At 36.1% G+C, this 27843-nt stretch overlaps 1 protein-coding gene and 2 long non-coding RNA genes across 5 annotated transcripts in view; 2 read left to right on the top strand and 1 right to left on the bottom strand.

The window, feature by feature from the left end:
• The window catches only part of Adamtsl1 (ADAMTS like 1), a 905649-nt gene that overhangs the window by 308038 nt on the left and 569768 nt on the right, over nt 1–27843 (top strand). The window lies entirely within an intron of this gene.
• The window catches only part of LOC125610827, a 243682-nt gene that overhangs the window by 12612 nt on the left and 203227 nt on the right, over nt 1–27843 (bottom strand). The gene's annotated exons all lie outside the window — the stretch shown is intronic.
• On the top strand, nt 1127–27843 carry LOC125610829. Of its 2 annotated transcripts, none has more exons than XR_007340885.1 (3): nt 1127–1137; nt 13178–13185; nt 13725–27843. It is a non-coding gene; the product is annotated as an uncharacterized LOC125610829 (long non-coding RNA). The 2 variants fall into 2 exon arrangements; XR_007340886.1 differs by lacking the exon at nt 13725–27843 and adding an exon at nt 5520–5525 and having other exon boundaries at nt 12264–13178.

Below are 27843 nucleotides of genomic sequence, written 5' to 3'. Positions count from 1 at the left end.
CCCTCCAGCCAAATTGATATTTGTGGGAGAGTACCTGAATGGACATCTGATGTGCCTTTGCTTCCAAAAATGCAGGAATCCCTTTAAAATTCTTCTTTATTATCATAGAGTTTCACCATGCCTTCAGTGTCTGACCCTAAAAAATTCTTCTGTGTAATTTTGTGTTTATCACTTCCTTTATAAAACTTTTCACCTTACTAGTATGATTTCAAATGTTCCTTTGGAAATCAGATAGGGAAAACTTTGAACATCTATCCCCAAAGCAACAATGTTGGAAATGGTTTTTGCATTCCTAGGCCAGATCTCAACAATCCAGTTAAACCATGAAATCAAGAACAAATTGTGCATTCTTACTCCACCTGTTTCCCTGACAGTGTTTCTGTGAGAAGAACGTTTTGATTTGGACTTAGAAGCCCAGGAATGAAAGTCTTATGCAAGGACAGAAACCACAACCCCCCCCCCCCACTAGGAATTATGAAAAATGGCTGAAAGAGGAAATAAGGCTACTGGGAGAAGATGTAGGCCCCTAAGAAAATTCTGGAACCAAATCTGAATAAGGGGTATGCATTGACACACATATTTTGAGTTTTCAGCCATTCTCTTGTTCTTCCAAATGCTGGAAAGAAAGTACTGGGTCAAGGGCATCTTAATCTGGAGGCAAAGACTTATGTCTGGCCCAGGAGAGAAGGTGATTTTGGTTTGAATGAATAGCACATTCAAAGGCTTCGTGGTTGGAGGAATATTGATGTGTTTGAGAAATTAGAAGACTTGCATTTGCACAGTATTTTATAGTTCATGAAGCACTTCCCAATGCATTATCTTCATATTCCCCATTAACCATGTGGGTAATTGGGCTAGACATTATTTTCTCCCCAAAGGCCAATGAGAGAACTGTGATTCAGAGATGTTCTATTGAAAGCAAAGTCAAAGAGCTGATGCATGTCACAGATAGCACCTGATGCTTGGTCTTGGAACTCTATATTTACATTTCTTTCTACTTGTACTACATTCCCCTGAGGACCTAACTATAGTCGAAGAAACCAGGACTGGGAGTCATATAAATAAATGATGAAGAGTTTGAAAGAAATCAGCCCTTGACCTGATAACTTTTCTATAAATTTCCAGCCTGGATTTCAGGTACTCTGAACAATTCTATACCAGGAGACCAAAAATACAACCATGATTTTGAAAAGTCCCTCCTATGGGATTTCCAATCCCCCACTATTCCACATTTATTTAGATTCCTGTATAGTTGCACATGTCCTCCCATTCTCCTGCATCCTCTCTGCCATTGCACTGGACAACTGTCCATCTGTCCTTCAATTCAGCTTAGAAATCTTTCCCAGCAAGACTTGGATCTCCTTCACCAATGATGATGATGGTTCTACCTCATTGTAAAAATATGTTCCTCAGAGCTGCATGAATCTTGTACCCTAAATGCCTATGAACAAAATGACTCACTTTAAAGAATTAAGATTTCTGAAGGTAGGAATCAAATCTATCCCCTATCATAGGAGGGTAGGGTAGGATGAGAATCATTTGGTAACTTTCTTAGATGGCCTCAAATGAAATACTCATTCACTATGAACCTAAATATTCAGTCTCAGACATACACCAAGAGAACCAAAAGATGTTTGTCTAATAACTGCCGATCTATATCTTTCACTAGGCTATGTGGCCTACAAGGTGCTGTGAATTAATTCTTTTTATATATTCTATATCTATACTACAAATAGCACGATCATATTGAATTGTTTTTGCATTAAAAGCATTCACTTGCATAAACCTTTAAAATGTACCATAATTTTGCCATTGCTCTCTTCTCATTCATTTTTTACAATAATACATGTGATAAATCACATGATAGAAATGAACTAGTTCTTTGTCTACTGCTGAGAGGTCCTGCTTTTGTCTTTAGTTTTTATGTCACCAACTTCTAACAGAATAACTGACGATATTGTTGAAAGAGTACATGCACGAAAGATACATAGTCTGATATTGGGCAAGAAATAAGGATTGGGCAAGAACAAAGAAACATATTATTAAGAACAATTTTTACTCTCTGCCTTTATGACATCAGTTCTATGAAATAAGACCACAATTTTACCCCCTGGACCAATGTTTCTTGTGTGACATAACTAAATTCCAAGTGTGCCTATGATGTTAAACTTTGAAAAGCCTTAACACGGGTTGTGTTTGGCAAACCTATTTATGATTGACTTGCATTAGACAACAAAACAAAACATTTTTGCCTATCACTTTTATCAAACAGCCACATTCATCCTGTTGGTCCTAAAGACTACTGGATTGGCCATCCGTAAGTAGAATTTTAGTAGCTGTCCTTGGGATCACCCTGTGCAATGGAGATTTTGCAACTGCATATACAATTACAAAAGCAAATTCGGTATTAATCCTTTTAAAAATCTATACATTATCTTATAACATTAACTCAGTCTGACTTTAAATAATGCAGTACTTGGCCATTTGATATTTTGGCAGAAATTCTCACTCACCCACTCACCACACCACAAATGCCCTCATCTGCATGACTTGAAAGAAAGAAACTATGAGTTACAAGTTTTGCTCCTGTCTCTTTGTTTTCCTTGGACACTGTTTAATATCTTTTTCACCTGTAGAATGATAGACTAGAGCCAGTAAGACTTGGGTTCTCTTTCCTTTCGAGTTCAGGCAAAATACATTTACAGTGTCATGATCTCGCTCAGTTGGAACAGTGAATAGGGGGTTCACATCCTTCAGAAAAAACACTTGGTGCGCCTAGTGAAGAACCTAGTTGCAAACTGCCAGCGCCCTCTAGTGTTATTCTCCCTCAGAGCTCTACAAGAAACAAGGCTTTTTGCTTTTGGAGAAACTAAACTGAAAAGGAGGTTGAGTCTGGAATTACTGAATCTAGAGAGCTGACATGAAAGCATAAGGATACCTTTTTCATTTTCTGCTACTTAATAACTGTAACTAGAAAATGAGTACACTTTTTGTCCACTTTTTTGAAATTCTCATGAGCAAAACTATTTTCACAATGTCTCTATAAGGGACTTTGGAGAATTTCAAGGTAGCATAATGAGAACACCAAAGCTAGAGAAAGTTGTACCTGAAAGACTTTTACAGTACTAAAACTCAAATAAGTCAATCTAAAATTGTAATTCATATACTTCACTTATTTCAATTGTAAGAAACAAAGTCAGGTCTTAGTGATCCATAGGCTAATTTTTCATAGTCAAGTTATCACCCATATTTACTTTCTAACAACCATCTTTCCCTGCTCTGTCCAGCAATTAACACAAAATTACATTTATAAATGTTTCTTTTTAGAAAAATGAAAAACAATAAGAAGAGTTATGTTATCATAAAATATATTTAAAAGTTAAACATAATTTATTCTAAAGTAGCTTATTTGAAATTATTTAGGGCATCTGTTGTTAGCAGGTATAATTTCTGATATGCTCATAGCAATGGCAGTCCTTGGAATAATTTAGAGATAATGGATTTCTAGGTTCAAATATGTGTTCAAATATGGAGCATCTTGTTGAAATACTTCAAAATTGAATTTTAAACTGCATTCAGACACTTAATGGCAATGCCCAATGAATGCTATTAAAATATTTAGATTAAATTTGGAAAGTTGTACTAGAACAGTTATGTCATAAAACAAATGACTCACAAAGAGTGAATAATAGTCTTTACAGACACTAAGTTTGAATTTGTGCTATTCATGGTTATTTGATGTGAATTATTATTTGCTGTTAAGTTTTCGAAAGTTTTATTTCATGGAAACTCAAAATACAATAGTTACTTCATCTGATGAGGAACTTAAAATAGTGAGCTGTCATGAAAGCATAAGGATACCTTTTCATTTTAGGGAAAATGTTTTCACCAAACAGAAGGAAATTGGGAAGCAACATAACAAAAATGACATTTCAATAAATGTCATTGAACACTATTAAGTGAGAGATTTATGGACACGTAATCTGGAGACTAATTTGTATAGACAGCATTTTCTACCTCCCATCCCTGTTATATTAGAAAGACAATTTTAACAAATTGATCAATATTATGATGGCTTGGTTTTCTTTAAAACTCAGCATTGACAAATCTGAAAGAAGAAAACTTAAACACTTTAGGAATCTAGACATTGCCTTAAGAGATAGTAGAAATTGTATATCAGATGGTGGATTGAATGATGAAGTTGAAATATTGTTATGTGTTCTAAAAGAATGCTAATTTATCATATGTGGTTCCACAACCGTGTTAGAACATAAAATAATATACAAAACAAACAATCATTTCTGAATTCTATTTAAGAATGTTATTGACAACTTCAACAAAAATTCATCAAGATTGAAATTAATGAAAAAAATCTAAGAACTATAATGGCTCAAGAAAGATGATTTAATTTAGCCTTACTGTCAATACAAGAAAATTTATGTGAAAATCTTTAATATAATAACACAATTACTTTATAAAACTGAAGGCAAGGAAAATTAGATTTCATGCAGCAAACCTATAATACTGTTGAGTTATGTGCCATCTTAATTTATGACTCCTCTAAACATTGCTAACCTACCAAAAGAACCCCCATATATATATTACAATAATTATCTTTGATGTCTTGTTGGTTATCAATCATTAAAAAAACCTGTATCTTTATACCTTTTTCAAATTTGTTGTAATGGTGGTATATTTATCAAAGTGAGAAGGTAGAATAGTTTATTTAATGCTTTATTAGCTTGACTTATGACCTTTTAGTTATTTAGATTTGTGATGTGACAGCTCTTGTGTATTCCTGTTCCCTGCTCTTGCAGATGTTAGGACTGACCTCCAGGGAGAGTCTCTGGGAGTGACCCCAAGTCAGGAGAACCAGCTCCTATTGTCCCCACAGGGGGCTCTGATCCCCTGTCTTCCATGTTGGATAGAGGCAGCAGGAATGAGAGAGATACAGCATGTCATTTCACTAAATATTCAGGGTTATGAGTCCTCTTCTTCCCAAACAGAGTCAATCATGAGAATGGAGTTAGGGTCTCAAACCTTCATAAATACTAGGAAAGATTCTGTGATAAAATGCTGTGATGAATCCTTTAATTACACTACTGCTCCTGAGAAACTACCCTACTTTATATTTAAATACATTTCCCCACACATATTCTGTTGCTTATTTGAACTAAGATATATCTCTGTCCTAAAGGGATCCTCAATACAACTACATCTAATAATAACAATAAACGCTAGCTTGTACTAAGTAAAAAAAAAAAAAATGAGACCCAACTTTTGTTGTTCCATTTCAGGAATGCTTACACAACCTTCATTCCCAGGTGTGTCCTGTTTTGGAAAAAGAGGTTGTCTTTAATCTGAGATTAGAATAAGAGCATGAGGTACAGAGCTATAGTATTTCATTTTAAGCAATTTGCAGATAGAGCTGGAAGGAGAAATTCTGCCAATTATAGCTGTTGATCAAGCAGCTTTATCATGACTAATTCTTTTACACTTGCATTGGATGCCTCTAAAAGAAGTGTGTATAAAAGAGTATTAACAGGAGAAGAATTTAGCATAGGCGTGAGAGGAGCCAACACCAGGCAGTTTAGAAGGTTGGCGACAGCATCAAGCTCCTTTTGACAGGTAAGCCCTGAAGCCAAAGGAAGGGAGCCAGGACTAGCCAGCCCTTACAGGACAGATTCCTGTACGAAGCAGGGAGGTGCCACTCACACGCCCTCGTGTGATAATCCTGCATGCCCTCCTATTTTTTCTTTCAAGATGACAAGTATTTCATAATTCTCTTCTGTTTTCCTTTAGTCTTTTTCCCACTCCCTCCTTGGTTTTTAAACCACACCATATTGGACAAAATTTTTGCACTTACTATATACAGCAGTGTGACCAGGTATAGATTTATTTAGTTTGAAAGTCACTGTGTTTCTCAGATTTGAGGATTAGATTACTTTCTCTAATTCTGGAAAATTCTCACTCATTATATATTTAAATACTATTCATTCCCCCATTCTTCCTATTCTCCTATCATAGAATTCCTACTAGGCATATGTTGAAACATTAATCTTCATGTATTTTAACCCAATTATCATTCTTTTTTATCTCTATATTATGGAAAGTTGAATGCCTGTGTATATTTTTTTCTACCTTATCCTACCTTTTTAACGCAAGAGTGAATATGTATATTTCTCTTTAACAATTACTTTGCTTTATTCTGCCTATTTTGATATGTAGTATTTTTATCATTCTGTTTTAAATGTTGTATAACTTCCATTATAACTTTTTCTTGGTTAGAAGAGTGTTTGTAAATTTCTAAATATACTAAAGTTACGTTTCTGTTCTTGGTCAAGTACTATGGTCAATGATGTCTATTTTCCAGTTGTTGCTGAAGTAAGTCTTCTATATAAGTTCTTTATGTTGGCACTATTTTATTGTTGGAGATATTTCCATTTCTATATCTTTGTGGTTTTATTTTTTGTATGCTCAATTTATAAAATTGTCAGACATGTTTAAATTTCTCATGGGATTAAATTTGCAATTTTATGCATTAATTTTTATAGTTTAGGCTACATTCATAAGTGTATACACATTTAGGTTTGTGTCTTCTTGGCTCTTAAAATTCATACAAGTGGGACAGAGTTGTGGCTCAGTGATAGAGTGCTTGCCTAGCATGTGTTAGGCACTCGGTTCAATCCCTGGCACCACATAAAACTAAAAACAAATAAAATAAGGGTATTGTGTCCATCTACAACTTTAAAAAATCATACAAGCACTTAAACACCACTTATAGTAATATTTTGTCTTGAATTCTATTTTATTACAATTTAAAATAGCTGCTACCTTTGATTTCTTTGGGTTTGTTGTTAAATTAGTCTATCTTTTAACTTTTAGTGATTTGTTCCTTGTATTTTAAATATATCTCTTGTATATAGCATGTAACTAATTTTAGTTTTGCTCTTAATCTAGTCTGATCAATTTTTATTAATTAGTTCACTTATATGATTCTTATTATTTTATTCATTTATATTTCTCATAATTCTATTTATTTCTGTTACCTTAATTTTTCAGGCTTTGGACACATTTATTTTATTTTATATGTTTCATTCTGTTTCTTTAATAGTTTGGAATTCATAGCTTTTATCTACTTTGTAGTTCTCTCTCTCTCTCTCTCTCTCTCTCATATATCACTATATACAGGTTCTCTCTCTATAAATAAAATTGCAACATCTAAAGTTAGTATCTTAAATCACTTCACAAACAAGGTATTATGGTTTAGATGTGAATTGTCCCCCAAAAGCTCACTTGTGAAACAATGCAAGAAGGTTCAGAGGAGATTGTGAGAGTTTTAACCCAATCAGCTAATTAATCCCTGATGGGATTAACTGAGTGGTAACTAGAGGCAGATTGGGTGTGGCTGGAGGAAGTGGTTAATTGGGGGCATGGCTGTGGGGTATATATTTTGTATCTGAAGCCTTTCTCTGATTCTTGATAACGTGATGTGAGCTGGTTCCCTCTGCCACACACTCCGCCATGTAGTTCAGCCTCATCTTGAGCCCCAAGAAATGGAGCTGGCCTTCTATGGACTAAGACCTCTGAGACTGTGAGTCCTCAAATATACTTTTCCTCCTTACAGTTGTTCTGGTCAGATCCTTTAGTCACAGCAGTGAAAAAGCTGATTAAAACACAAGGGCATTTGAACTGTTTTAACTCCAACAGTCCTCTCCAATTTGTGTGCCATTTTTATATAAGATTTTATTCCTACCTTGATTTTATTTTTACCCCATGAATTAGTAATTATTTATATTGTATCCTCTCAGCCGCATTAGTTTCAATGTATTCAGGTACTCATCTTTATTTCTTGTTATTACTTCTTTCTCCTTAAACTTAAATTCAAGGATAATTTTTCTTCTTGTTGCAATAAATAATTTACAAGTTAATTTATTGGGGATGTATGGGAAATAAATACTTTCATATTAGTTTTTCCACAAAGGTCTTTGATGTAGCCTAATTCTTTCTTTCTTTTTTTTTTTTTTTTGGTACCAGGGATTAAACTCAGGGGCACTCGACCACTGAGCCACATCCCCAGCCCTAACAGCTTTGTTCGTATGTGGTGCTGAGGATCGAACCTGGGCCGCACGCATGCGAGGCGAGCGCGCTACCGCTTGAGCCACATTCCCAGCCCCTCAATCCTAATTCTTGAAAAGTGGTTTTCCACTGTTCCATTGACGGTTATTGTCTGTGCTCTGGAGACATTGTTACATTGTATTGATTTCATATTGTAGCTGTTGAAATAACTTTAACTGTAGTTCCTTTATAGATAATTGTTCTTTTCCCTCTGTCTATTTAAATATTCCCTTTGTTACTGTTCCTTTATAGTTTCATTGTGATCACATATATCTACATATAGGTTTCATTTTTCTTAATCCTCTCTGAGATTTATTTTTGGACTTTCTAAACTTAAGGATTGGTGTCTTTCATCAATTTCCAGTGATGTATCTCAAAGCCTGCTTTTCACCCAGTACCTCTATTATCTTCTCTAAGAACTGTAAATACATAGGTCAGAACTTTCATTTTATTTTCTTTATTTCTTCACAATCTTTTTGTTCACTTATCTGCATTTCATTTTATATGTATTTATCTATATTCCAGTTTATTAATTCTGGCCTCTGAAGTCTAATGGGTTCTTCAATCTATAACCTGCATTTTAAATGTAATTACTATATTTTTCATCCCAGAAGTTCAGTTTGCTTATTTTTCAAATATTTTTATCAATTCTGATCATATCTTCTTACTTCATACTGTAAGCAATTTTATTATGTTTTTAAATATAGTAACATGCCTGTTTCATGTTTTATATCTGAAAACTAGCTATGTAGTGTATCTGGCTTTAATTCCGTAGTGTTTCTGCTGCTTCTCACTAATGGTGGCTTGTTTCCTCATGGGTCCAGAGATTGCTTTTAATTGTGAGTTCCTTTTCTTTTGATATTATCTGGAAATTTTTGAGGCCCAAGTTTAAAGTGTGTTTTTACATAGAGATTGTGGTTTGCTTCTACTAGTTATCTGAGAGCATTCTGAACCTAGAACTCTTTTGCATTATTTTTTTAAGACAAAAAAGCTATTATAAATCCAGGTTCCAAATCAGAATGATTAAAATTTATGGTGATATTTTTATTATTTTTCTTATTCTGCCAGAACCAAACCGGAGGCCAGAACATACCCTCTCCTCTTAAGTCAGGATTTTTTCCTGTCTCTGGCCATTTGGGTACTGCCTTAGTCTGTTTGTGCTACTGTAATAAAATATCATGGACTGGATAATTTATAAAGAACAGAAATTTAATTGGAAACTGGGGAGTCCAATGTCAAGGTACTTCCAAGTTCAATGTCTGACCAAGATGGGTCAGTGAATGCTACAGCCTCCAAAGAGGCAGAATAAGCTGCAAGAACAAAAAAAAAAAACAAAAACAAAAACAAAAACACACACACACACAAAAAAATAAGGCAGCAAACTACCTCCATCAAGCTCTTTTATAATATAATTAATCTATAGCACTTACCTTAAACACTTTTGAAAAGGCTCTATCTCCTAATATCATTGTATTGGATATTAAATCCCCAATGTGGATTTTGAAGAGGACAAAACATTCAAATTACAGCATTCTGTTCCTGGTCCCCCAAATTTACATTCTCACAGAATACATGCATTCCATCCCAAAAGCACCAAAAGTCTTAACCCATATCAGTATCAACTTTAAAGTCTAAGTCCAAAGTCAATTAAATAACTTATGGATCCCCTAAAGTGCTAGCGTGGCCACAGTAGCCATTTCTTTAACCATTCCCTCATTTGCATATGAATTTTCTTGTAATAATACCATTCCCAATAGGTAGTAGGAAAGTGCAGGCAAGGCTACATTCTTATCTCTGAACATTAGATATAGTTAAGATTTTACTACACTGACAACCTACATCCTATTTTTTTTCATTTAGTTATGTATGATATAATCTAAGGCCATTACCACATAATTTTTTTAACAAGTGTATAGTATACTATCATATTTTTATTTTGTAATTTATCTTCCATTTTAGAGGTCAATATTTTCCCAGTATTTTACTCTTGGAAATACTTTATTCTGAACATCTTTATGCACAAAGCTTTTTCTAAGTTTACTATTTATTTAAAGTGTATAAAATTGTTCTTATAAATGAATCACTTGCTGCATCAAAATTGCTGAGATAGGACACCTGATAATTAAGCTTGTTAAAGATAAACCTGATTAAAGGCTTAATAGACTCTGAAGCAAGGTTATTTCCAAGGGCATTATGATATTTTGACATTGAACAAGCTTTTCAGGTTTTTTGTTTGTTTGTTTGTTTTTATTTTTTCTTGCTTCCAGCATGGTCCAGATGGTGGATGAGGCCTAATGAATATCTTCCTGAAAAAATAAGACACTAAAATGCTCTAGACTTGTTTGAAAAACAAAGGACAATTTGTGGTTCAGATTATTCATATAGTTTAGAAGAAGCCTAGGTATGTGGTAAAACCTCATTTATGGAGATTCCCATGAGGTTGTAATTTATATCATCATGCTAAACAAAAATGTACCTTGTCCTAATAATTATTTCTACAATGGAAATAAATTATGTAAGTAGGTATTTTTAAACTTAATGTTTCTGAAAAGTACATATTACATCAGCATATCTTTGTTAAAAACATTCTACTAGGCAATATCTTATTAGCATAGTTTGAATTATTTGAAAGCAATACAATCACATTTCTCTAAAATATTAAAAATGGTGAACTATGATCCATTTAGATGATGCTCAGTTATTCTAATTACAGAGTTTCCGTAAATTAGGTTGACAGAAGTATTGTTTCATTCAGAAGCACTTTAAATAATGCTGAGAATAATTAAAACAGAAAAGGAAAATTGAATGTTGTTCCTGGACAGTTAAAATTAAATATAATTATTTATGAAATGATTGTTATTTTGCATAGTTCAATTAAAATCCCTAGCAACTTATTGTTTTTTATTCTTGCCTGAGGTATATATTAAAATAACAAAAGTCTTTGTGAATTAAAGGCATATATTTCACTTCTGTTTATGTCTAATTAATCTTCTTTATCTCTTCTTATCTCTGTAATTATTTGCAACACCAGATAGGTGAGTTCTGGCTTCACAGGGAAATTTATGTTAGGGGAAAGTTTCTCCTTTGGTGGGCATATATTTAGTTTTTTCTTTAGTCATGCCTGCCTTTTTAAAGAGAGGTCAAAATAGTAGCAGATAAAAAGGGTAATTCTTAAGGCAACCTAAATTAACTGTGTTTTAGGGCTTGGAAATGCATTTATGACCTTCATCACAGCAGACTGTCTCCACTGCATCCACTCTTCCTCTTCCCTTTTTCTCCTGGCCTTGATGTTTTTTCTGGTCACCCAGGTTTGAAATGACAGTTACTTCTGACCTTCTCCCTCCCAGTCTGATGTCAGTTTGGGCAGATTCTATTTTCTTCATAACTCTTCTATTCATCAACTTCATACTCTCTTCCAGATGAGAGACTTTTTACATCTTTACTGGATGGTTGCAGTCATAACCTAGCTAGTCCTTCTGTTTCTAGAACCATCTTCCAATTTCCAGGTGCAGGTTGAACATTCCTAGTCCCCAAACCCAAAATCCAAAGTGCCATAAAATCTGAAATATTTGGAGCACCAACCAACATGATGCTACATGTAGGAAATTCCACACCTGCCATCATGTGATGGGCCACAGTCAAAAGACATTTGCAGGTGCACCGAAAATATTAAATGAAATTACTTTCAGTCTATGTGTGTAAGGTGTATATGAAACATAAATGAATTTCATGTTTAGATGTGACTCCCATCCTTAAGATATATCACTATGCTAGGCTCAGTGGCACATACCTGTAATTCTAGCAGCTCAGTAGGCTGAAGCAGGATGATCTGAAGTTCAAAGCCAGCCTCAGCAACTAAGCAAGACCCTAAGTGACTTAGCGAGACTCAGTCTCAAAATAAAAAGAGTTGGAGATGTGACTGAGTTTAATATCTAGAACCAAAAAAAAAAAAAAAAAGGATATCTCATTGTCTATGTAAATATTCTAAAATCTGAAAAAATTCAAGGCACTTCTGGTTCAGTCTTTAGATAAAGGATACTCAACCTGTAATGTCACCTCTATCCTTTCTTCTCATGTCTCTGATTATGTCACTCCATACTTACCAGATTACTTGGTCACTTTTGACCTTTGTGTGTCCCTCTGAGGCTTTTCCAAGTTTAGCCTTAATTTATCCTTCCAGACTTACTCTCTCCTGCTCAATTTGGCCATAAGGACAAATTTATCCACTCTGTTTGATAACACAGTTCCTGGGACCCCATTAACTTCTAGGTGTTCATAAAAATATTTTAATTTTAATGTATTTTACTATCAGAAGAAAAATATAATAATGCATAGTCTTTATAAATTCAAACTGAACATATTTGGCTTCATACCAACACAGTGTAGGGTATAATATTTTCTAGTGGAGGAGGAGGGCTACAAATGAAAAAGTGCTTAGGATCAGTAATTGTGTATTCCTATTTGCATACATTAAATTCTAGCCCAGTTAGACTGCTCATTGCTCACTGTGCACATTCCCCGCTTTCTAGCTTTCATCACTGTACCCGGGGTTAGATCAGACTTAACCCTCTTGCTTTTTTTCTAACAAAACTGCTTCAGAAGCACAAAAGACTACTTTCCCTCAAGTCTTCTCTGATTCCTCATCTGTTTTATATTCATCCTAAGTCACTTATATCTGCTATGTCATCCACCTTTAAACCTGGCAATTATGTATTAATACCTACCATGTGTTAGGCTCTATACAGAAGTTTTAGAATCAAAGAGGAAAAAGACACCTTACCCATGGTGGATTCTTATGTTAGAAGGAGCAGAAAGACAAGAGAGCAATTATTAGACTGTCATGTGATAATGCTACAGTAGAGGTACATTTAGGGTGTTGCCTGTAGATTGTAAACTCACTGAAGGGAAGTATACTCACTAATGTGCAGATGGTCATTACCCTAGAAACAAGTTGTGTTCCAAGTTACTTTAATCCCAAACTTCACCTATTTCTAGTCTCCACCATATGTAAGGCGGCCATCTGTCCCCTGGATGATCAGCAAATATGCTTGTACATCAGACGTGTGTGTTGTTCTGCCTAAAATGCTCAGGACTTAGCTTGACAGTTTCTGTGAAACCTTCTCTAGCACCCCAGGTGGCCTGACCACTTCATCTCCTCAACTCCCCTAGTACCTTATATGGCATGTATTATAATGAATCATACTTGTTTCAGAACAAAGGAGAAAGTCCTTTTGTAGGTCTTTAAGATAATTGCCTTCCTTTATTTTTGAATCACAGTCTGGTAATATAGAAAGTGCTCATGTTTATTAAGTTAGTATAAGAATAATAAGGTCAGTTGTTTGGAACCCAAGAGTGTACTTTTCCATGGAAACATATTATGCAAGGATTTAGAACCCTCCCATCCATCTTATAAGTGACTAATCAGCCAATAATACGATTGAAGTAGAAATCAAATAGCCATGTTCCACCTAAATACTATAGGCTGTGTAACAATGTTTATATGTAAAAAAAAAATCAAGATGTCAGTGTAGGATATCAAGACCCCTCTTCCTTAGAGAGAAGGTGCTGGCCTCAAAATTTGTTGTCTGATGAAAGTAAAAGGAAAGTCTTCCAGATCTTACTGTTCAATGATGGTTCCCCTGTGGTCTAGATCCCCAATTAGAAAGGGCAGGGTGTCAATCAGCTTTCTTTCACTGTGACAAAATTCCTGAAATAAATAGCTTATAAGGAGGAGAAGTTTATTTTGACTCATAGTTTCACCAAAAGCTTGTCCCTATTGATTTTGGGCCTGTGGTAAGGCAATACTTTATGGTAGGAGCATGTGGCAGAAGAAACTGATAGCAGCTAAAAGGTAAAGAGCTAGGGTCCCAAATCCCCTTTGAGAGCACACCGCAATGACCTAACTTCCTTCTACTGGGCCACATGTCTTGAAGGTTTTACCTCAGACTACCACAATCTGACAATCAAACCTTTAACACAAGGACCTTTCAGGGATACTTATCCAAACCACAGCAGCTGGTTATGGGCACCTGGGCATAGAAGAGGCAGAACCATAGGTCATTAAGGAAGAGGAACAATGAGGTCTGACCCTTTCATTGATTAATAACCACCTTCTCTATATATCAAGATACCTGGTCAAGGCATTCATTCTTCTTGGAACTGTTTTCTCATACAAAAATAAAGTCTACTCCTTCTACTCTAATATTCTTCTTTTAACAGAAAATGGAAGTTATAATTAGAGTTTCAATCCCATGAAGTACAGTTATTTTGTAGATTATATAGCTGCCCATAAATAATCCCAGTATCATTTTAGGAGGAAGTGGATTAATCAGACTATCCCTGGAGTTTAGAGCACTGAATTCCTTTGGGATGTGGCAGTTTAAGAGTACTGCAGATCAACTGGTTACGATTTAAGAGAAAAGAGCAATATAACATGCAGACAGAGCATCCATCTATGTGAAGTACTATTGAAGGATGAATTGGAGACATAATGGTGGGAATGAAAAGGCCAATGGACACAATTGTAGTCTTTAAATACCTGAAGAACTAAGATACGACACTGACTTTATATTTGTTTTGAACTCCCTGGTTCCCCTACATGCCAGGAAATAAATCTAGAAGGAGATAGATTTTAGACCCACATAAGGAAGGACTTCTATGAAAGATTGTTGTTCAAAGAATCGCATCTCACTTTCTGACCTTTATCTTATTTAAGGAATCTAGGACATTAAAAAAAAATACCTAGACTTAAGAAATATCAAGGTGGGATGTGGCTCAGTGGTAGAATGCTTTCCTAGCACACACAAGCCCTGGGTTCAGTCCCCAGCACTGAAAAACGATTTTGATGTATTTTTCAATCCATTCAGTAAATATTCCTGGTGATTTTCCCTAGGGAAGCACTGTGAGGAGTACAGAGTTTCCCACCCTGAAGTAACTCATCATTTCCTGGGTAATGTGGACAAGCAAAGGGGCCATTGTGGAGAGTCAAAGTGATGTGAAGATATTAGCCCAGAGCTGAGGACGTCTTTGCAGATGCTGTTCAGACTCTTCTCACATCTGCCTGGTGCTCATTATTTCCACACCTGCTATATGCTTTCAATTTAAAATACTTGTAACTCTTTAAGGGTGCACTTGCACTTTTTCTGGATGTAATATGATGCCTGACCTGCATGGGGGACACTAGAAATTCCAGAGAATTCTGCACTAGAGAGCAGAATGATGGAGGGAAGATTGGTGGGAGGAGAGTGGGGGAAAGGCCCCCTGGCTGAGGAGCAATGTGAATAAAGGTCTAGAAGCCAAGAGATAATGTTATACTTGGGGAAATGCCCTTGCATGGGTGTAATGTAGCATCTAAAATAGAAAACAGAGACAGATGATGTGCTGGCATGTAATGAGTGCTCAGTAAATATTATGGAACATATAAAAGAGATTGGAGAAAAACGATACACCATGAAATCTACCTTCCTAAAGCCTAGTTAGGAGATATTGTGAGAGAGTTTCTTAGTGCCATATGCATAGCAAGTGTTATCTGTAAATTGGAAAGACAGTAGAGTATCTAAAACATATATGCACTATCTTTTCCAAATAGTGTTATGATGAATCAAATTCAAATAAAATACTTGTGCAAGTGCACCCTTAAAGAGTTACATTTTCTGGATGTAATATGATGCCTGACCTGCATGGGGGACACTAGAAGTTCCACAGAATTCTGCACTAGAGACCAGAATGATGGAGGGAAGATTGGTGAACATAGTAGCTTTTTGTCTTATAAATTTTTAGCCACCAGATATTATACTTATATCTATTCTCATGCAAGTAACTGAGAATATTTTATATTAAATGAAAGTTGAAAGGCTGAAATTTGCTAATCTGAAAGGCATATTTGTGTCTCGCATTCTTTTCCTTTGGGGGCATTTTTCTATTCGCTAACCAGACACCACTTATCAATTTTGTTTAGCAATTTACTTAATGTACCACTTCCTTCTTTATGCCTCCTTGGCAGAACTTTATCATGCTGACTTCCCAGCACCTCAGGCCAGCTAAACCTCCCTGGTTGTCTTCTTTTGCAGTCTCCAGGCATTTGGCTCTTGCTTCTTTAGGAGAATGACTTGGAAATGTCATTGCCAATGTGATCTGCTGTCTCACTTCTCTGTACCTTTGTTACAAAACCTTTCAAATATGTTTTATACTTGCTATTTTCCTTTCCACTCTTTCCTTTCTTCATAATATTATTCCAAATGTGCTTTCACCCCTACCATCCCACCAAAATTATGTTCATAAAGTGCCTAGGATGTAGTTTAAAAGTCTTTTTTTAATTGAATGAATGAATGAATTCATTGGAATGAATATCTGTAGTTAGGCCTCTAACTACAGATAACCTCTGGAGCTTGACTTATTTGTATTCCTTCTATTTCTACTCTGAATCATTCTGACAAATACATCATTTGGGTCGCCAAACCTGTCTATCTTTCTGAATATACATGACAGCAGTGGCATTATTATCCTAATGTTTTCTGGCATCTTTATTTAGAAAAATAGCATCCTGCTCAAGTGTACAGTAGTGATTTATAGAAAAAGTTATTTTGGTTACAGAAAAAAAAACCTGCTTCCATTTTTCAGCATATTGATATATTTTATAAATAGAATACATCTTCATTCCTTCTGGAGATTTTAGGAGCATCCAAGCTAGACTAGAGAAAGATCTTTCTAAATCTACACTTACATCTGTGAAAGAGAAAGACTCGCCTCTTCCTTGCAGGAGCTTGCAAAATTGTGAGGTAGGATGGACAGCAAATAAAGAGATAAATAATTACAAAATGGGAAAACTGCTATGTTCGTCAGCTTTTCATTGCTGAGACCAAAATAACTGACAAGAACAACTTAGAGGAGGAAAGATATATTTTGGCTCGCAGTTTGAGAGGTTCCAATCCATTTGACAAGTCCATTGCTTCAGACCTGAGGTGAGGCAGAATAACATGGCCAAATGGTATGGAGGAAGAAAGCTGCTCACCCTGTTGTAACCAGGAAGCAGAAAGAGAAGAAGGGACCAAGGGCAGGATACAATCCCCAAGGACAACCTCGAGTGATCCACTTTCTCTAACTATCCCTCTTCTGATTACAGTTATCAACCTCTCCCTGTAGTCCATTCAGCTATGGATGTACCAATCCACTGATGTGGTCAGAGCCTTCATGATCCAATCACATCTCAAAAGCCCCACCCCTGGACATTGCTACATTGGGGACCAAGCCTTCAACTCACCCAATATGAGTCTTTGAGTGACACTTCATGTCCAAGCCATATCAACTGTTACGAAGAAAATGATCAAGAGGCAATGAGAGAAAAACAGCCCTTAAACACCTTAGTAAAAAGGATGATGAGAGAAGTAAAGGTTGAGAAGTAGCCAGTTCTGGGCAGTCCTAGGGGACTAGTACTGCAGACAGAGGGCCCACATGTGTACTTACCCCTCTACAGAAATAAATTCTGTGTTGGAAATCAAGAAATATTTTTGTGTCACTGGGGTGGCTAGGAAAGCAAAAACGACATTCCATGCCATGGTGCAGGGATTTGGCTTTATTAATATAGTAATATGAGCAGTCCTTGAAGTCTTTACAGAGTGGGAGTGACACACCCTAACCCTTGTGCTCTCTGAGCACCATGGGGGACATTGATCGTGGGAGACGAAAGTGGGTGTAAGAAGACCTATAAAGGGGGCCACCTACATGAGCATCTGAGGGAAGAGCAATTGGAACAGGTTGGCAGGGAGGCAGATGGAGACAAGTGGGCAAATTTCAGAACCATCTCATGGGTCAAAAGGCCAGGACTTGCAGAAGGATTGGCTGTGAAGGGTGAGGGTGAGAAAAAGGAAGGAATCAAGGAAGACTCATTTTGGGGGCATGAGTTACAGGGTGGTTGTAGGCTGGGAGCTGCCATTTACTAAGTCGAGGAAATCTAGGAAAAAATGTGCTGGCAGGAAAGGAGTATATGAGGGATCGACATTTAGTTTGAAATATGTTACATTTGCAATATCTGGGAGACATCCAGACAGAGAAGTCAATGAGGCAGTCCGACAGCAGTGGCTGAAAATAGAAGTACTAGAAAGGAAGGAAACTGACATTTCTTGAGCATCTGCTGCTCTGGATTCTGCTCAGATGTTCTTTGGGACTGCCATGAACCTTGGGAGATAAGTACACCGGTTTAATAGAAAAAGACTCTGAAATTCCGAGTGTTACAGAGCGACTTGACCTAAATGGTAAGAGTGGAAGAGTCAGGACTGAGACTTCAATTCCAGTTTGCATAGCTCCAAAATATATTCTTGGTGTCCACCAAGACTGACAATTGTTCATATTTGATTAATATTTAATGAGCCAGACATGGCTATATGAGTATTCAAATAACCATCTTTAAGGAATATTTAAGAATATAGTAATATGTTATTCATTGACTACAGCAAATTTTAAAATGTCTGCCTATGGATGATTCAGAACCAGAATTGTGCTCCATCTCACCATTGCTTGTCCAGCCCTCTATTAAATGTGTCAATTCTGTTGCCATAGGAGGTTGAGTACCAAATTTTCCATGAAGCCTATTTTAAAACAGATTCTCTTATGATTAATATCTTACATCTCTATAGTACATTTGTCACAGCTAAGGAACTAACATTGGTTCCTGGCTATTAGTTAAATTCTAAACATTATTAGATTTCACGAGTTTTCCTCTAATATCTTTTCTGGTTCAGCATTACATCTAAGACATAACATTAGTATTCAATATTATGTCTCCTTGGGCTCCTCTTGCCTATGACAGATTCTCAGACTTTCCTCGTTTTGTGACCTTGGCAGTTTTTAGGAGCACTAGCTGGGTGCCTTGTGGAGTGTCTGCCATTTGGGCTACTATAATGTCTTTATCATGACTAGATGGTGTTATGGGTTCTTAGGTGGAAGACCACAGAAGAGAAGGACCCTTCTCATCATATCAAGCCAACATGCTATCAGCATGTCTTGTTGTTGATGAAGTTAACCTTGATCACTGGCTGTGGTAGTATTTTTTAGGTTTTTCCACTGTAAAGTTACTATCCCCACTTTCTCTATGGAGCATATTTTAATTATATTTGACATTTTTCACCTGTTTCTGGAGCTGCTGTGTTGTACCTATACAGGTGTTAGCTCTAATAATTAACAGAAAATGGAATTGATACGAGGCATTGAGCAAAGGGATATCTTGAAATAGCCCTGTGTGTGGTACAAACATCTCCATTTTATATGAGCAGGGAAAAGCTCATGCAGGCTGAGAGAAGCTATGTCCCTGACTGCAGGCAGTGTGACTCTGTGCCCATTTCCCAGGGGTAGTCCTGACCCTTCACTTTGCCTCCAACATCGATCTCAGCAGAGCCCCTGGACACTGTAGAAGGGCCATGCTAAAGGCCCTGATGTCTTTGCCATCCTCCATGTAAGAATTTGGCTCGATCTTTGGGGAAATCTTTAGCTTTCAGCTCTCTGTTTCTTTTAGCATTTATTGTTCGTGGCCACATTGCTAGAAACAAAGGAAGCAGTACATTCATGGGCGGGGGCAGGAGGTGGGGTATGGTACTTTTGCCTGGTTATTACTCTTGGAATAGAAGGCCAGAGTCTTTCATTTTCATCTCTTCAGATTCTGATGGAAATGATTTTTAAGCTCCTGTAATGATTGCTGTCTTTTAATTTAAGCTCTAAATAATCAGCAACCTCACCTAGAATCTGTCAGCATGTTTTGACTTTGATGCTGACATGCTGTTGTGTCTAGCTTGTCTGTGCATTGCAGGTTCCAGGACCCAGTTGAACATGTCTGGATGAACAGGCTCATGCTGTTCACATCAAATACCATCTCATCACAAGCAGTACACGGACCTGCTCCCCTTTCTTGTATGCTTGCACTTTTCATCAAAGTTGAGGAAAAATTCTAGCCAGTTGTTATTTTTAGGTTTCTAAAGGAGATAAGAAGCCACAAGGCTGTCTATTAAATTCAATACCTATTCATACAGGCATGATTAGATCTACTAAGTTACTTTATTTCAGAAGCATGGAAATTAAATTAAAGCTTTGATATAATTTCAGGAAACTATAAAAAAATACATCTCATTCATATAAATTATTTTGGAAAATGCAAAATGCAATGCAATGCAAATAATCAATGTTGTTGACATTCCAGTGTTATTCGGTTTCCCATAATGTAATAAATGCGTTATCTTAAGGAGACATAAAGGATCTGGTTTAGAAAAGTTCCAGATTTATCTGTGTCTAAAAGTACTGAAATAATCACATGTGGCTAAAATTTTCATATTTTACTTTAATGTGAAAGGCGAAATCCTGACATAGATAATCCTTCTTTCAGAGCCTGACTCTTGACCTACACATTTTTAAACTGCCTAATAAATATGTAGTAACATTTTTGTGTCACCAAGTGAAAGCAGATCCAGATAACAAATAAATGTCACATTATGTTCTTTGATTTTATATCCCACCAATTTCCAAAAAGATGTCATGTGATACATGTTGTGTCTCACATGGTGGACCACAGGCTCTCCAGTGTGGGAGATGGGCCACCTGCCTGCTTACACCCCTAGAATAACACCATTTGTCTTGTATCACCACATACTCAAGTGAGTGATCTGGCCAGACATATCTGTTTACTGGCTCAGGCAACACAAGGTGACAGTAGTGTTCATAGATGACTAGGGGCACTGTGTGCAGAATGAATTATTTATTTCACATTGGTACCTTTAGATCTATTTACATCAACATTTTTGTTCTTATTTTCTCACTGTTCTCATGTTTCTTGCTCTATTGTTGACTTGAGTTGCTATTGGTATTTTGAGAAGTGTTTGGTGTTCTTTATGTAAATGTTGTGACTAAAACACCTTGAGCTTCTCAAGAAAACTCATTATCTCAATCTAATAAACTTACAGTGTCTTCTTATATAGAAACCTAATGTAGACTGCCTCTGAGAATAAAAATATTTTATTTACTTCTATGTTATATAAATGAAACATGAGTATTTGGAAAAGCCTAAGTAATCAGCTGAATCTTTTTTGCTGTACCCTGATGCATTTGAAAAGGTTTTTTTTAACTCCAGTCAGCTGTTAAATTCCATTTTACATAGAGCATCTGCACTTAATGATACACTGTTTTCTTTGTAATTTTTTTTATTATAAACACTGTATTTGATGCATCCTTTGCTTTTCCTTAACTATGAAGCTATTTGGTGCATACTTTGGTTAAGGAAAATCAAAATTAAACACAATTGTTCTGCTAAAATTTATGATTCCCCCCCCCCCCCCCATGCATCCTTTGAACTTTTCTTGTACTGGGCCAGGCATACAGCTTAATAGTTAAAATGCAGGGATTCAGCCATTGCTCACGCTATACCTCCCTCTAGTGGCCAGAAGGAGGAACTTCAACTACCTTCCTGGGAGAACTACTTCATATGAGTGCTAAATATTTCTCTGAAGAAAGATACTTTTCATCTATAATTCCAATTTAAAGTCAGAGGCCTAACAGATGTTGGTTGCCCTCCATGGGAATAACTATCTCACTGTTTTCTTTAGAAGATCTTTAAGGAATGAATCTTAGGATCGTGTGGAAATTTCTCTGCTATGTTCAAGATTCTCACAAGTGATTTTGAAACTGTGAAATAGAAATAGAGAAGAAAAAAGAAGTAGGATGCTCTCATTACGCTAACAGCGATGCCATTTTGTACTGTTTGTGGCAAATGAATGACTCATTGATAGCTCAGTACCCTTGGGAGGAAGAGGAGTTGCCAAGGTCCCAGCCCCTCCCTCCTGAGGTTGCAGACATTCCTGGAGGTAGCTGGATATGAGCCTCTTCTCTGTACTCTAGCCATTAGTCTGAGTATGCTTCTCACCCCTGGGGGCAGGAATGGGGTTGTTAAGAATAGTGGATAAGATAGGTCAGCACTGTGTTTGATGTGTGATAGGTACCAAAAATTGATAGTTTTCTTTCCTATTCCTTCTCTAAAATTCTAGAAAGAGGAAAGAAGTAAAAGAAACCAATGACATAATACTTTAATTAATATAAATGGGGGTGGGGTGGAGTGGGGAGTCAAAACCTCCTTAATAACGGTCTTCAGATTGCCAGGACTAGAACTTTCTGTTGAAAAGCTAGTATTAGGACAGAGTTATGATTCCCTCCCTCCGGTAGTGAAATGGTTAAGTAGTATGAAATAATGAAGGAACATCTTTGTTTTTTCTTTTTGGAGTGTTTGCTTTTAACTCATTGAAACCTTAACACAATGCACTTTTAAGATTCTCAGTAGAGATTCCTAACTTCAGTTAGGAATAAACCTCAATGTTCTAGAATAAAGAAGATATAAGAGTATATTTTGATTAAATTTAGGGGAACATTTAGAAGTTCTCAGTCATAAGTTGGTAAAAAAATACCAAGTTTTGTTTTGTTTTATTTTATATTCACCAATGGTGTTGGTGAAGTCCACCTTAAATCCTAACATAGTAAGTGGTGATCCTAATAGTAAGACTTTAAGATTACCAGAAGAACCCTCTTTATTCTATTACCTACTCATCCTAGATATGAGAGATATTTCCAGAATTTGTGTCCTTTTAGCATTCATTAAAATGCAATAATATTAGTGGGCATCATTAAAGTAATTTATAGTAAGGCATTAGTGATCTTTCCAATTCACTTTCTATATGAGTTGAGATTATGTTTGGGAACGGTGCAGAAGGGAAGCAAGATGAAAAGAGATAAATATGTCATGATATCAAATTCAGAGTGAGCTATGAAGGATCAGAATAGGGATGATGTAGACTTGTCTGTTTTCACCCATAAAAGTGCTGTAAATAATTTCTCTTACATATGCTGTGAGTTTTGCTGTTTTTACTGTGAGAGAAGAGTGTTTTATTCCAATACATTTTGTAAATAGAATATGTTCAGAGGCAAATTGAAGCAAAATTTATTCTAATAGCATTTTAATTAAGCAGTGTTGAAAACACTTTCTAAGTCATTAAGTTTTCATTTTCACCCCTCCTAATGTGGAAGCTGTATAACAGTTTGTTGGCTAAAAATATGGGTAGAATTAAGATAAGTTGGCAAAATAAGCACAGTGGTGAAGGATAGATTGTAGACATACTGAAGAATACTAAGTCTTTTTTCCACTCTAAGTGATGATTTAATTTTGTAGGCAGTACTTCAATATCATGTGCATTGTTTAAAAAGGTAAGTAAAACAGGCTGCCTTCCCCCCCTGCTTTGGGCCCCAATCATGCATGCTGGTTCTTGACAGACAGTCTCTTGATTCAGTTGTCAGGTATTGTCAGGAGCATGATTGACCAGTGGACATGTATCCATTCAAGTTTTTTTTTTTCAAGTTTTATACTGGATTGCCTGACTAGGACAGAGGCCTTGAGCTGGACAGATTGACCGGCATTTGGTGTTAGCAGAGTAAGATCATCAGAAGAGTGGTATTTCCAGTGGCCAACACACACTTTATCCATTCAGCATCTAAAGTAACACACAATCATAATTGTATCCATAGTGATTTGCTCATTCATTCATTATTCAGCACACGTTTTTCCCAATCTTTTCTCTCTGCCAAATTTCACGAAGGAAGATAAATTTCAGACACCTTAGGATTTGGGGTCTTGTACCCAGATGGGCCTGTACTAGAGTCTGAGATTCCCACTCACTCATGTAGTAACTGGTAACTAATTATTTACCTATGCTAAGTTACTAATATTTCTATGTCTCGATTCTTCTTTTTCTTCATTACTGCCTCAGAACCTCCCTCTTCAAACCCTTCTTACTTTCACCCACCTGTGCCTTTAATCACATTTTATTAAGTATCATGAGTCTTGCTCCTTTAATTATCATTAATCTTGCCCTTTGCAGTAAAAACTTCCTTTCAATTTAATAATAAGCCCTTCTAAAGTCCTCAATAACCTAAAAAAATGCCAAAATGTATTCCTTCTCTCATTGTTGTTTACATAAAATTGTGTATTTTTTAAGATATAGAACATGCTATAATAAGGTACATATAAACAAAATTGGCACATCTTTAGCTAATCTAAGAAGGAAAAAAGACTAAAGTAAAAAGAGAAGAAGTTATAATGGACACTTCGGATAGATAAATGATCATAAGAACTATTGTGAACAATTATAAGCCAAAACAATTGTATTAAATAAAGGAAATCAATAAATACCCACAAAAATACAAATTAACCAAAATTGAGTCAGAAATAAATATCCTGAACAGACCAATAACAAAGAGTCTGAAGAAGTAGCCAAGACCTCCCAATAAAGAAAGTCTTAGAACCAAATGGCTTCACAGATGGAATTTTACCAAACATTCAAAGAATTAATACCAATACTTGTTAAACCCTTCTAAAAATAGAGCTCCAGGGTATACTTTCAAATGCTCATCATGAGGCTAGCATCAGTTTGATACCTAAGCCAGGCATCCCAAGAATAGACGATTACAGACCAGTTTCTCTGATGAATAATAATTTCCCCAAATCCTGAATAACATATTGTTGACTTTGGTCTTCTAATAACATCAAAAAGATTATACATTATGATCCAGTGGGATTCATCCAAAGATATAAACCACATAGCCTTCTCAATTGACACAGAAAAAGCATTTGACAAAGTCCAACCAAAGGCATTTAGATTAATTCAAATACTGAATTCAGAATTGAAATTATGTGGATGAAAAAAAAATGGGTGAGTATATAACTGGGCAGCTCTCGGGTGCATTGATTGAGAAGTCAGGGTAGAGAAGCCAGCAGAGGGCATCCACGGACTCAGCCTGGGCAGTTGTATAATGATGAACATTAATGCAAAAATCCTTACTGAAATATTAGCAAACCAAAGTCAGCAATACCTCAAAAAAGATTATCCATTGTGATCAACTGGGGTTCTCTAATTGTTACAGTGACCACATGAATAGCTCATATGAATTTTGAAAGCCAAGAAAACAAAATAGATCCCAAGTGCTTGTTCCAAAGTCCCCGACTCTGAATGCTGCAACACCTGCCCTTAGCTCTAGATTAAAGAAATTTTAAGAAATTCAGAAAAGGATCATTTTAAGGATTTGGGGGGGGGGACTTGGAACAAAGAATATTTATAAGGGAACTTGGTTAACTGTTTAGTTGGTTTGTTGAATCTTGAAAGATTTATCTAGTTGCTGAAGTTACTTATCTGATTGGAGATATATTTATATATAAGTCAGATTTGCAAAAGACATCTTGTTGAGGACAATTTTTTGAAATAAATAAGACCTTAACTTTCCCTAATACTCTTATCTTCCTCCTACCCTCTCTTGGGCAGGGGAATGAACAATGGTGTCTCCATGGGGACAAATCATGTCGGTTTTGTTCTTCACTGAGTCCCTAGGACCCAGAAGAACATCTGCCACAAAAATGGGTGTGCAGCCTTCATTTTCTCTCTCTCTCTCTCTCTCGCTCTCTCTCTCTCTTCAGTGACTCTCTCTCTCTCTCTCTCTCTCTCTCTCTCTCTTTTCAGTGAAAGAGCAGAATTAACAAGGAGCAAAAGAACCTGGTCTGAAGTTTTACTCAGACCACAGTTCGAACAGCAGAAGAGTTTACCATTCCGCATTTTCAATCTTTAAATCAAGTCCTTTGTGCAAAATTTCATTTCTTTCTTGCCCTCAAAATCATTTAGTTCCCACCTGAAAAATCCAAATATCATCTTTTTTGTTTTGTTTTGTTTTTATCAAAATCTTCAAATCTTTTCAGGCAAATTAGCACAGACAATTGTTCTGAAAAGAATGGCAAATTGTTGCTGTTATCATAAATGAAAATAAATTTTGCTCTTGTGCCCCTTTATTGGTTGCTGTGGATAAATTACAAACACAGATTAGACACAGATTCTGCCCTTGGGGAAACTATATACAATCAAGATTTTTATTTTTTTAAATAACCATGTCACCCCAGAGCCATCTGGTGTACATTTACAGTAATGTAATTTCTGCTCTTGCCTGATGATACTGATATTATGCAGCAAATATATTGCCATTTTGAAGAATAATTGGGTTAATTTCTGCATGTAATCCAACAGTGATTTAATCTTTCATTCTGTGTGAACTGTAATAAATTCTGAATTAGTTCCATTTTTAGAAAACTCACACACACAAAAAAAAGGGAACAATAAGGCCAAGTTGTATTAATATGGTAAAACTAAAGAATTTTAAAATCATTTATATAATAGTCTGATCTAAGAGAACCCAAATAAGAGGAAGATGAGGATAACAGATATAAGTAAAAATGGTATCTAACTAAGAATAATAACAGTAGTTATCATTTGTTGAGTACTTACCTATGTCAGGCAGGTAATACCAAAAAGACTTTACCTATACTTCCTTTTAAGTAAAAGAAAATAAATCAGAAACTAAGTTGCATTTATTTATTTATTTAGTAATTATTTATGTGTGTGGTCCTGGGGATTGAACCCAGAGCTTTGTGCATGCAAGGCAAGCCCTCTACCAACTGAGCTATATCCCCAGCCATAAATTGCTTTTATAAACCTGACAGCTGCAAAGTGGCATGTCCTAGATGAAAACCAAGGTCTTTGCATAATTGTTCCATATATTTTAATATGTGAATTCTAGGAGGAAAACAAACAAGCACAACCCCTACCACCCACCATCACATTAAAATTAAACAAGTATGTTCAATGAGGGAAGGGCGATTCAGAAGACCCAATACAACAAATATATGGTTGTGTGTACAAGACCTTCTAATGGATAACTGCAAGACAATATGTATGTAACTCTTTTCGAAGCGAGGTGATGGGATTCTGTAGAGTTGGGCATCAGGAAGTCTCATGAACCCATAATTTTTCTATAGAATTTTATTGTGCTTGCATTTCTCTGGCTACAGAATCTGCTAGATTTAATTATACTTAATCAGATTTGTCAAAGAGACAAATGAGAAAAGTGTTAAGAACTACCATATTAATAAATATGACAATGGAGAATGTAGGAGGCATGATTTACACAGCATTTACTCACAAGTAACACAGAAGCAACTGTTCTATGTTCTGATAGTCATAGTGACTAGTAATGGCAGCTATAAGATTTCTAATTGAGTGTTTATCCACCTATGACACTTATAAAGTTTATAAAACTGCTTTACTGAAAAGCAGGATATAGTCATCAACATAATTATATACATTTTGAAGAACGGAGAATAGAACATCATATATACACTTATTCTTTTTTCCAACTATTTTTGCCTATTTGGTCAACAAATATATACTGAGAGTTAGCATTTTAGGTATTTGGGTCACAGAACTGGTCACAAAAGTTCCATCTCTGGTGGACTTTACCTTGAGAATAGCGACAGAGGAATGAATGTCTACTATGAATCTGGCAGGAAATACTAAAATGAAAATTGAATGAGTAAATTTCAGATAGTAAAGGGGAAATGCTGGCTTCAATGTCGTGGTCCAGGGCTGGGGTTGTTGCTCAGCGGTAGAGCACTCGCCTAGGACGTGCAAGGCCCTGTGTTCGATCCTTAGCACCACATAAAAATAAATAAATAAAGGTATTGTGTCCAACTGCAGCTAAAAATAAAAAATTTAAAAAAAATGTGGTGGTCTAAGTGGCATCTGAGAAAAGGCCTGGAGAAGGAGAGGGGAGGAGGATGCGGACATGGATCAGAGACCAGGGTGGCCTGGGTGGCCAGAGTGAGCAAGCAGG

This window comes from Marmota marmota, unplaced genomic scaffold (assembly GCF_001458135.2).
Source record: "Marmota marmota marmota unplaced genomic scaffold, marMar, whole genome shotgun sequence".
In the NCBI taxonomy this organism is placed as follows: domain Eukaryota; kingdom Metazoa; phylum Chordata; class Mammalia; order Rodentia; family Sciuridae; genus Marmota; species Marmota marmota.
This window is presented reverse-complemented; position numbering and strand designations above follow the sequence as displayed.